The sequence below is a fragment of the Vombatus ursinus genome, unplaced genomic scaffold (assembly GCF_900497805.2).
Source record: "Vombatus ursinus unplaced genomic scaffold, bare-nosed wombat genome assembly UNPS02014942.1, whole genome shotgun sequence".
NCBI classification, from domain to species: Eukaryota; Metazoa; Chordata; class Mammalia; order Diprotodontia; family Vombatidae; genus Vombatus; species Vombatus ursinus.
Genome location: NW_020954720.1, coordinates 23385716 through 23398705, shown reverse-complemented (window position 1 = coordinate 23398705; position 12990 = coordinate 23385716).

The window sequence follows — 12990 nt, the reverse complement described above, 5'->3', positions numbered from 1 at the left end:
TATATTTCCTAATTAAAAAGAGAATGGAATGCCTTTCACTTTCCTGTAAATATTACTATAGTAAAATTCATGTCTCCATATTCCATTACGTGCATCATTTCACCATATCCCTGTGAAGCTGAAAAGAACACGTGTCTAAGCTATGATATGATACAGTACATAAGCCACCTTCCACTTGCTTATCTATTTGAGCTATCTACTGTCAGTTTCTCACCTCCTCAACCCTCACAAAGTAGGCTATATTTTGCATTATCAATGTGCATCAAGTTCCAAATAAAGAAAAATGAAGTAGGCTCAAGGCTGTGTCCTCAACACATTTCTCTTTTTTCTCTGCACTCTCTTCCCTAATAGTGATCTCATCCACTTTCCCAGGTTCAATCATCAGTTCTTTCTGATGGCTCCCAAATCATTATGTGCAGTCCTTGTCTCTCTTTTGCGTTTAAGTATTTCCAACTGTCTGCTTAACTTCTTCAGTTGGCTATCCTTCTTAAAATTGAAACCAAACTTTTAAAACTGAAGTCATCTTCTAAACCACCATATTTTTGTATCTTCCTTACTTGTTTATTTCTGTAGATGGCATCACCACCATCCTCTCAGGTGATCAAGTCCCCATTCTCAAAATTAGCTTTGAATCCCCTCCTCCTCCCTGCCCCCCTTTGATGTTCAATCAGTAAGCAAGTCCATTCAATTATATTTCTATAATGTTTTCTCCTTTCTACCTATCCAACAATGCCCCCAGTACAGGGCTCTATCACCTCCTCCCCAAACATTTATAATAACATTCTAACTTTTCATTCTGCTTCCTGTTTTCCCCCACTTCAGCTATTTCTTTGGCGTATGTTCATGCCAAACCTTATACTCAAAAACTTTTAATAGTTCCCTTGTCTCTATAACATAAACTAAAAGATCTTGTTAGGAATTTAAATGTCTCCAATAATCTGGCTTCAATTAAGTTTTCCAGGCTTATTTCTTATTCATCTTTTTCTTCCTATATTCTGTATTACAACTTGGAGTCAATCTTGTTCTCTTCTTTTCTACTGTGTCATTCTTGGGAAAGCTATTAAGCCCTACTTTAGTTAAGAAGAGATATCTATGAAGCCTTCACCAATAGCCCAGAAAAATAAACTCTGTCCCTTCCCAAGTTTTTGTAAAGCATTTTTTCTGGGTTTCACCTTTGCCTTATCTTACTCACTCTTGTGTCATTTTTATTTCTACAATTTTTAAATCTCTTCGATTTGTCATGTTATTTCCAATGTGTAGCACAAACAGAGAAAACACACAATGTTTAATTGAATTTGTCTTTTACTATCAATGGGGAAAAAAGGACAATAAAGACATAAAACATTTAATTTAAAGAGGACAATGTAGGGAAGGTAGCTTTCAAAATTGCATTTAGATAAATAATGTACTTTTGTTTCTAATTGTTCATACTTGTGATTTCCTAGGGAATGAGAACTTGTGGTTAGGAATTCCTTATTCTTTAAAGAGTTGCTTCAGACATGGAACAAATTTACCTGGGTTGACACAACTAGTACAAAGCTGAGATGAAACTTCAACCAATGTCATCATGACACTGAACATAACTTTTGTTCTACTATATCATATTCCTTCTCACTTGATTTTATTCTGCTTATTTCATAAAATCACACAGGATTGATTTACTTGAAGAAGCATATCTTCAAGAGACATCTCTATGCCAGGACTGTGATTTCTATTGATAAAAACCAGAAAGTTATTTTAATAGGAAAAAGCATGAAGAAAAGCATGAAATGAGATTGGAGACAAGAATATGAAGGGTATAGAAAAAACAAGAACCATTAATTACCTAAAGGCAACATAATCAACCTATTGAATAAGCATTCTTCAAAAATACGTTTAGATATATATATATATACACACACATATATTTATATATATACATATATTTATATATATATGTGTGTATGTGTGTGTGTGTATGTGTGTATGTATAAAATCAAGATGCAAAATGAAAGTAGACAGGCAGCTAAACACTCAGCCAAAAGAAAAAAAAAATCTGGGTTCCAGTCCCACTTCTTACACATCAGAGATCTTGTCACTTATTCCTTTCATGCTCCAGGCGATTTTTTAAAACTATAATTTACCAAGCAGCTTTTGACCTCCATTGTTGGAGGGAGTTTTCTTACTGGGAGTATCCTGAACAAATTAAATTACAAATGTGATCTTAAAACAATACAATTTAAATTAAATATAAAGCAATATAATTTAAAATTATATTGCCTTAATTCCTTTGAAAGTTTAAATTAAATAAGGTCTATTTAGTACACTTCAACTGTATGAATTAAAATGAGTTAAAAGCCATTTTTATTTCTTTTCTAAAAAATATTTTTATTGATAGTTTTTTTTCCCTCACATCTCCTTAGTGTCTTATGTATCCCTCCCCTTCTCTATGGCAGGGTGCCATCCTATAATTTTTAGAGAGTTTAAAAAGTCAGCACAACTGATCAAAATATTAAAAAAGTACAAAAATATGTGCAATGTGCAACACCTTTGGACCTTCTACCTCCACAGAGGGGCTGGTTGAAATTATTTTCCCATATTTCTTCATTTAAGTCCTATTTGATCTTTATGATTTTGTTGCATTCACTTTTGATTTTTTGGTGTGTCATTCTTTCTTTTAAATTGCTGTAGTTAATGTGTACACTGTGTTCTTGGCTCTGCTTACTTCACTCTAAGTCAGTTGGTGAAGATTTTTCCAGGTTTCTATGTATTCATCACATACATCTTTTCTTTTAGCCCTGTAGTATTCCATTACATTCATCTACTATGATTTGTTTAGCTATTCCCCAATTGATGGACATCTACTTTGTTTCCAACTCTAAGCTATCCCAAAACAGTGTTACTATAAACATTTTATATTATGTGGGAACTTTTTTCTTATCAGTGAGTTCCTTCAAGTCCAAGTACCCTAATGGAATTTCTAGTTCAGAAATTATGGACTTTTTAGTCACTTAATTTGCATAATTCCAAATTGCTTTCCAAAGTGAATTTATAGTTCTTCTTTTGAGAACTAATTGTTCATATCCTTTGTCCATCTATCGATTAAGGAATGGCATTTATGCATTCATTTATACCTACACACATGCACATACATATACATACATGCATACATATATGTATCTATATACATAAATACATAATGCATATATATGCATATTCATTCATTCACTAATCTGTTTATTTTTTAATTATATCTTGGATATCAAACCCTTGTTAAAGAAATTTGATGCAAAGATTCACCCTCTTTCACCATTTTACCACTTCCCTTCTTGTCCTAGATGCATCAATGTTACCTTTGCAGAAACTTTTGAATGGTAGCATGGCACAGTGGATGGAGTGCTGGGCCTGAAGTCAGGAAGATTCATCTTCCTACTAGCTGTGTGATCCTGGACAAGTCACTTAACCCTGTTTGCCTCAGTTCCTCATCTGTAAAATGAACTGTAAAAGAAAATGACAAATCAGTCCAATATCTTTGCCAAGGATCACAAAGAGTCAGACATATCTGAAATGGCTCAATAACAACCTACAAAAGCTTTTCAGTTTCAATTTCACTTTTCTTCTATAAACATAATCTTGTGTTCCCTGATCCTCTCTTCTCGTTGGAAACTCCTTTAATTTTAGAATTTTGTTTATTAGTTCCTTTTTTCTTCACTGTTTTTTTTTTTCTGGTCATGTATTTCTTTCCCTTCTCTTTTCTTTTCAGTTAAGTAGATTCCCACTTCTTCTCTTCTCCTTCAGCTAGTCCTGTTGTTTAATTTTGAGATTTAATTTTTTCACCCTGTTCCAAAAAGGATTTCTCTTGCTCACTGCATCATCCATCTTCATTTTCTGTTTACTCTAGCCCTTCATTCTTTTATTCATGACCCATGTAATAATAATAATCTGATCTCTCTCTCTCTCTCTCTCTCTCTCTCTCTCTCTCTCTCTCTCTCTCTCTCTTTCATATTCTCCATGCAATCAAACCTTCCAAGGTAACTATTCTAGGCTCTCACCTCTTGTGCTTCTGCCATTGCTTTGTAGGGCTTGCTCCATGGGTTTCCTTTGTACATTAAGACTCACTTCCAGAACAATGACAATTATTCCCAATTCCATAAAGAACTCTGCTTTTGGTAGGGCCCCTCCACCAAGAAGTCCATGATGATGCAGCCCTATGGTGATCTCTATTTTCTGTTTTTTGGTTTTTTTTTTAAACTCTCCCCCCTCTTCATTTGCCTGGAAATCTCCCTGTGTTTATGTTCTCTCTCTCCTCCAGGGGATAGTTACCTCCCAGGAGTTCCAACTGTCCCTCACTTCCAGGACAAGTAGACTTTTCAAGCACCAAACGGCCTAGTCTTTATTCAATATAATGTCCCTATCACCTTTCTCCAACCATCTGTCTTTACCCATAGGAGCATTCATCAGTACAATCCCATCTAACATTCAAAATAAGACATTCCCCACTTCAGTATTTCCTTCTTGTATTCATCCACTCTCCTATAGGTTCTTCTTTTCTGAGAGCACAGAGATCGCCTCCCCATCATTGTTAGACCTTTATTTGACTCCAGCAAATCACACACTCCTCTTTATCACTCTACTTCTATCCCTCTCTTCTATGTGCCCTCCCATGTTGTCATATAGTCCCATAAAAGAAGCAGTCATCTGGAGGCAGGGTGTCACCAGGTTGTCTCCCTAATCTTTCCTGTCTACCTCTTCATTGGTGCCTCTACCAGTTTTCTGCCTTTATCTTCTGTCTCTTTCTGTGTATTTAGAAAAAAAAAAGTGTATCACTGGTCTCTGTCTTATTGATGCTGTTTTTACTCTCTTTGCCTACTGCATGTATTCACTCTCTATTTATGTTCTTTGAGGTATTCAAGATACAACTAATCTCTACAGGTCTAGTTTTCTTTTTTTAAAAAATATCTTCAACTGTTCTTTATTATTCAATGTCCATCTTTTGTCCAATATCATTTAGCTCAGATTTTCAGGATAGGTCATCCTGGACTGCATACTGAGCTCTATTCCTCTTCAAAACATATTATTCTATCCACCTTTCCCTTTATAGTGGGTGAAGAATAGTATTGTGTTCAAATGTTTGATTCTTTTTATTTGAAGATTTTTCTCCTCGTCACTGTAGTACTTGTTTCTGAATTGAATTATAAAATTTCATCACTGTGTGTCTAGGATTTTACAGCCTTGGGAAATTTTCTGTAGGAGATGTGTGAATTCTTTAAATTAGAATTTCATTTTTTTTCAATGTTTGGCACTTTTATATAGTCCTCTACTATTATTTCCTTCATTACAGTATAAACTATCTCATTCTGTTGTGTTCTTCTAGGATACTAATGATCCTTAGGTTGTCTCTGTGTAGCTTGTCTTTGAGTTCAGTAGCCTTTAGAGATTATTTTCTTATAATTCTTTTATGTATATCTTTTTTTTTTTTTGTAAAAGGTTGTTCTTCACTTCTATGTATTTGCCTTCTGAATTTGTTGTTTTCTCTTTTGTTTCTTTGGTAAGGCTTTCCACTGCAGATTCAAGTTTTTTTTGTTTAATTTGTGACCATTATTTTTGCTATACAGGCTATAAATTCAGCCCTCATTTTTCTTTTAAAACATTCAGGAACAGAATGTTTGTGGTTTCTTGTTCTCATATTCTGTGGGGTCCTCTGTCTTATCAAGTATTGTATCATTTTCCTTTTTTTGCCCTATATATTCATAAATTCCTAAACTTGTTTACTAGATCTGGAGGCCACATTTCCTTCTACTGCTATTATTTTTCCTGTTGATTTATAAGTTTATGTTTAAAGTCTTTGAGTTTTCTTCTTTCTGAAATCTTTGATACTTTTTTCTCTTTTATTTTATCTGTCATTCATTTCCTGCCTCCCTCCCATCTGATTGTTGTTTCCTTGGTGGATCAAAGCATCTCCATCTCCTTCTTTGTTGGGCAATCATTGAATATCCATCTTTTTTCCCTCAAAGATTATACTCAATTTTGCTGGAAAGTAGATTCTTGGTTGTAATCCAAGCTTCTTTGCCTTCTGGAATATCATATTCCAGGCTCTATGATACTTTAATGTAGAAGCTGCTAAATCCTTTGTAATCCTGACTGTGGTTCCATGATAATTGAATTTGTTTCTTTCTTGCTGCTTTCAGTATTTTCTTCTTGACCTGATAATTCTGGAATTTGGCTACAATATTCCTTGGAGTTTTCATTTTGGTATCTCAGGAGGTAACCAGTGGATTCTGTCAATGACTATTTTGCCCTCTGGTTCTAGGATATCAGGAAAGGTTTCCTTGATAATGTCTTGAAATATACTGTCCAGGACTTTCTTTTTTTTTTTCATGACTTTCAGGTAGTCCAATAATTCTCAAATTATCTCTCCTGGATCTATTTTCCATATCAGCTGTTTTTCCAATGATATAATTTACATTTATTATTTTTTTTCATTCTTTTGATTTTTTTTGGCTCATTCTTGATATCTTATAATTAGCTTCCACGTGCTCAATTCTAATTTTTAAGGAGTTGTTTTCATCAGTTAGCTTTTGTACCTTGTTTTCCATTTGGCCAATTCTACTTTTTAATGAGATGTTTTCTTCAGTCAATTTTTGCTTTTCCCTTTCCAGGCTATTGATTCTCTCTTGTATACCTCTCATTTCTTTCCCCAATTTCAACAACTTACTTCTCTCTTCTCTCCTCCCTTCCCCAGCTATCTTTTGGGTAGTGAGAACTGACTCAAGCTAGATATTGTGTTCTTCCATCACACTTGGTGGAGTGTAGCACATACCCTGACAGGCACAATATTGTCCCCTTATTCTCCTGTACAATTCTGTTCTTCAGTTCTCTGGGCTAACATCACCAGTTCAGATCCTGTTTTTCTCAACAAAACCAACTTTCCAGCCCTAAAACTTTTCAGGTTTTAGCTCCTGGTAGATTTTTGCTCCTGAGGGGATATGAATAATGTAGCTTTTGAAGCCTGAGTCAACTTAAAAACTGGAATCTAGAGACTCTTTGGCACTGGAAAGAGAGAAGGGGTGGAACCCGTGTAAGCCTATGTCATATCTTTGGGCCTACTAGAGCAACCTCACTTCTGTTAGCATAGGAAGTAGGGAAGTGGTAGTAAGTGAACTCGGTGTCAGTGAACATCAGTTCCTGGGTTTGGGGGGATTTTGTTTTTACTTCTTTTGGATTTTGGGTTTTCTAGGCCATGAAAACAAATGATGTTTTATTTTTGGTGCTTAATTTCTGTTTTGGAGAGATCTGAAAAGTCATGGATAACACAGAAAATGTCTGTTCTACCTTCCATTTGCTCACATCTAAGATATCAAGTTAAAACTCTTGCACATATATTAATGTTTGAAAATGAGAACAATTTCATGTGCATTATCATTCCTTTTGTCTAAGAACATGGCAATCCCCTAGTACCTTAGCAGATTGTGTGAGTTGTTTTGTCCTCCATAGGCAGCTGGGTGGTCCAGTGAATAGAGTACTTAACTTAAAGTCAGGAAGTCCTGAATTTAAATTCTTTATCAGCAACTTAATAACTATGTAATCTGAGCAAGTCACTTAACCTATCATAGCCCAAGTTTCCTCATTAATCAAAGGGGGATAGCACTTGTAAGTACCTTGCAGGGTTGCTATGAGGATCAAATAGGATAACATATGTAAACCATTTTTTCTTCTTTGCAAATGTCATATAAATACTAGCTAGTAAAATCATCATGACCTAGTGGCCAGCCTTTTGCTGATGAGCTACTTTTGAATAATTAGTTTAGTTATTTGACAGCAGCCACACAAAGCTTTGCTACACCTCTACAGAAAGTCATTTTATCTTGATAGAACCTGACATAACTTGCTCTTTGATGTCATAGCCTTTAAGAACCTATGTACACTTCTATATTAAAGAATCAGAAATACAATTTAGTGGTCTCTTTTATGTAAGAACATTTTATTGCCTCGCTATTATTAGTAAGTCATTAATAAATATTTTGTTTTAGTTGCATCGTGGTTTATTTTGTTCCATCCCTTTTTTTTCCAGTTTCTTATTATTTTCCTCTCTATTCTTTTAGACAAATATAGTTCAAGACTTTGTCAACTCATGTCTGATTTACTGTGATTACCTTATAAATTTTGTTATCATCTCTGCTGTTTGTTTTTGTTTTGTTTTGTTTTTTACTGGTCTCTTCTTACTTCAAGCTATCCTACAAACTGTTACCTTGTAAATCTTTGTAAAACTGTTGGCATCATATCACTTACTTGCTCAAGAATTGACAATAATCTCCAATTTCCTATCAGATAAAGTATATATTCTTGACCAAGAATCTAAGGACTGCCACATTCGCTACAAATTTTTCCTAATGTATTTCTAATCAGCTTCTCTTCTCTGTAGCCAGGCTAATCTCCTTATCCTTTCCTGTACATACCATTCTCATTCTGACATCTGTGACTATATCTTCCTTTCTTAGGAAAATCTTTATGGAATTTAAAGCATACATGCCAGATTTCTTAAGTAGGATAAAATGAACATAAGTGAACTTTTATTGACTCTTGGTAATTTTGAACACTGAAAAGATAATAGAGAAAGTACTGGTCAAAGGGCCAAAGTTTGAGGAAAAAATAAAAAGCCAATCAGCACTGGAATCATATGACCTAGATTCAAACCCCAATTCTGCACTGATTATCTAACCATGGGAAAATAATGTAATATTCCTGGGGTCCACTTTCTTCTGAGAAATGGGAGAGATGGAGATAAGATGACCTCTGAAGTTCCTTCCAGATCAAGAACTATGATCCAGAGTTCCTATTTTAGATGTTGACCTTATAGTGTGTGTTTGACCTGGGCAAACCATTTAACTTCTCTTTTCCTTAGCTTTTCCTGTAAAATGAAGACAATGATATTGCAATTATCCATCTATTGACACAACTTTGTTAAAAGTGGCAATGTGCAATTTTTGGAAGAGAATTGTTTTGAATCTAGGTTCAAATTCTCACTCTTCTACTGAGGTACTTGGGAATCATGTTTAAGTTCTCTGACCTTCGGTTTTCTTATCTGTAAAATAAAGTACTTGAACTAGAGAGGTCTGAATGTTCTTTCTAACTCCAGAGGCTATAATTCTAAGTATGAGTTCTTGTTGCATTCTGCCATATCGTACAGTGATATATTCAGGCACTATCAGAGTTTGCAGAGGGCTCTTTGCCCCTGAAATAAATGACTCTGAATTGCTATGCTTTTTAAGTTATCAAAGGATTTTTTTTCCCTTTTGTTTACTCCATAAGTAACAGGATGACATTTGTCAATTCTTGCTGCTGTTCAGTGTATCTACCTCTAACAGTTATGCATCTCTTTTTAAAATTAATTGCTTCTAATCTGAAATGGGCTGGAAAAGCTGATAACCAAGCTTGTCAGAATTGTGTTTACAGTAAGAGTAAATAGATCTGAGAGGTTCATCCATGAGCTTTGATGTAAGCATGATGTGGCATCTATTTTGGCTTACTTCTGGGCTCTTGTCTACATTCTAAATAGTTGAAGATAACAGAGGTTTGGCATCTAAATAAACAAGGTACTATAATATTTCTGTCTCTCCCAAGGTGGTATTTATATAGTAGTTACTTGACAAATATTTGTTGATTTAATTCTTTTGACTAGTAAGATAACTTTGAAGATAGCTGGCTGGAATTAAGGTTATAGTGTGTAGCTATGGAAAAAAAAATGTAAAATTCTACATTTTCTTCCTAGACTTATAACCAGAGTACTGATCTCATTAACCTTGATCTCCATGCTCTGACCAGCTAAAGTGATGAGCCAGGTAGGGCAGAAGAAAGCAATTTTCATAGATCCTTCCTGCTGCTTCCATATGGAGACAATAAAAAAGATAGAATGTCAATGAGTGTTCCTTGCTGGGATTAAAAAAGGACAGGAAACAGTTCAGGAGTGAATGCACATAACTATCGATTTAATGCTCAGTATAACTCTGAATGTGATTGGTAGGTGTGCTTATGCCATTCACTCTGGCTATTTACTGAATTTGTCTAACATGCCAAGATTTATCACAATGTTTAGTAGCAGACACTATTAAAAAAAAAGAAAGAAATATATAGTTGTTTCTCTACCTGTGAATTCTTTTGGTGGGAGGGGTGGCTTTTTCTGTTCCTCTAATCTATTGTTTGCTTTTTTCCTACTCTCTGATTAGGCCAGGATATTGTTCAATAGAAAAGTTCCAATTGCTGCCCAAGGGAAGGGATTTGAGATATGAGTTTTTGTGTTAACCTTTGTATATTGACAGTCTGGCTAGAGTGACCTGACCTGTATAAAAACAAGCAATTGGGGAAATGTCTGATACCATGGATAACGTAAGGATAGACAGCTAAATCTTGCAGCTGAGATGAGTGCACTTTAACTCTGAAACTGTTTGGGAAGGAGGTGGGGAACAACTCCTCCTTGAGATCCTTGGTGATACATATGGCTATTGGAAGTCAGAAATCTACCCACTGTTGCAGTGTGTCATATGAGGTTTGTTCACCACCTTGAAGAATTGCAAGTAGCCCGCCTCACTATTAACTTGCCTGAAAGTTACAGGGATAAGCATCTCTGAAGGAAAAGGGGAGGGCTGAGACAACACATCTTCATCTTCATGCTAATTCCAATTACAACTGCATGAAGACATAGTAGAGGATTGCATATATCTTTTCACCCACCTTTGGGTAACTATGCACAGACTGACTCCATGCTGACTCTAGTTTCTGAAATAATCCTCATTTTCCATTTTCATTTGAAAAAAAAATGATTGAAATGTTGAACTTCAGAAAATCATATGTTTTCCTCCTTTTACATTTTGGGGTTAGAATTGATACTCCTTATTTGTACCAGTGATGATATAAATATTATAAGCATTACTTCCATGGAGGTATGTTATCTTTGTTAATTCCCCCTCCCCAATTAAAGTGTTATCATAGCTGTCACTTTGTTTATCAGCAGCAGTGCAGCACAGATCCAGCAAGCTGCACAAGCTTGATAAGAAGAAATAGAGATGATTTCAAAGGAATTAAACCCTAGACCCCTAACTTCTCCTTCACTGTTTAACCAACAAAGATATAACAGAATAATTATATTTTCCACATACCAATATTTTCAAACACACTCCACTGTCAGAAATTTTGTAACAGATAGCATAGTTTAGTATGTTATCCTTTGGAACAGATACCAATTCAAAAGGAAGTTCAGGAAACCAAGAGTGGAAAGTATTATGTGAAAGGAAGGAAAATCTTTCACTAAATCATAACAAGCTACATTCCAGTGAGAGCAATGACACATTAAAAATCTAAATAGCAAAGATGTAGAAAATCATTATGGTTTTTTTAGAATCATTTAGTTGAAATTGATGTATGCTAAAGGGCAAATTATTAATTGTCCAACATAAAGTGAAGCCAGTTTGAGTTTTCAGAAGATGCAGCATTCAGGAAATAAGGTTGGAGGTGTTTTAAACCATTTATATGTGGACTTTCAATATTTTCACTCTTACTATTCTTCTGGTAACCTTCAGTCAACACATCCCAGAGTAATTTCATCATCTTTCTTTGAGAATGCTACTAGATAAGTAGATTATGGAAATGCACTAGGCATTATATACTTAGATTTCAGTAAAACTTGTGACGAAGTCCCTAACAATATCAGATGGACATGATAGAGTTTTGTGTGATGGATGAGAGAATACTTAACTGGATTACGAAGTGTTTGAATAAATGGATACCAAGAATATTGATAAAGGAATTGAAGTCAACTCTGAAGGAGGTCTTGTGTACAATAAGGCTCTGTCATTTGACTGATTCTGTTCTATATTTTGTATCAGTTAGTTGGATAAGGATACAGACTAAAACTTACCAAATCTTTTGATAACTTTATAATTACAATGATGGCAAATATGTTGGGTGTTGGAATCATTGTGCAAAAGGACATCAGTTAGCTACAGCAGTGTGAGGAAGTTGCTGAGATGAACATTGGAGTCAGTAGAAGAGCATTTGTTAAGAGACTATGTGCCAGAAATTATGCTAAGCACAGAGAATACAAAAGGAAGAGGGGAGAAAAGGGCAAAAAGACAAGGAATTGACAGTGTAATGGCACAGTCTAATGTTTTAGACAGAAGATATGCAAACAGCTAGGTACGAACTATATTGAGGATCAATTAAAATAATAAAAAAAATGAAACACACTAGCTTTAAAAATGATCAGAAAGATTTCTCATAGAAAGTGGGATTTTATGTATTACTTGAAGTCAGGCAATCCAGGAAGTAGAGATGAGGAGGGTGAGATTTCCAATGTCAGACAGTCAGTGAAAATGTCTACAGTCAGGAAATGAATTGTCTTATGAAAGGGAAAACAATGAGGCTAGTTTCATTGGATTACAGATTATGTGTGAAGGAGTAAGGTGTAAGAAGCCTGGAAAGGTTGGAGGAGGCAATATTATGAAGGACTTTGAATCCCAAACAGAGAATTTTATATTTGATAGGACCTAACAGGGAACCACTGGAGTTTATCGAATATGGTGTGTGTGTATGTGTGTGTGTGTGTGTATTTGTATGCATATGTGTATGTTTGACAAAGTCAGATCTGTACTTTAAGAAGATTAATTTGACAGCAGAGTGGGTGATGGAAGGAGAGACTTGAAGCAGAGATTCAACCCAATATGCTATTGCTCTAACACAGACATAAGGTAATGAGGGCCTCCACCAGGCCAGTGGCAGTATCAAAGGAGAGAAGTATTTGAGTATTAGAGAGATTTTAAAAAGTTGAAATGAGCAGGTCTTGGCAATACATTGGATATGGGGAGTAAGAGATAATGAGAAGTCAAGAATGACACCTAGTTTGCTAGTTTGAGTGATGGAGTTTAATGATGTCCTCGACAGAAATAGAGAAGTTTGGAAACAGAAGAGTTTGGTGTGTGTGTGTGTGTGTGTGTGTGTGTGTGTGTGTGTGTGTGTGTG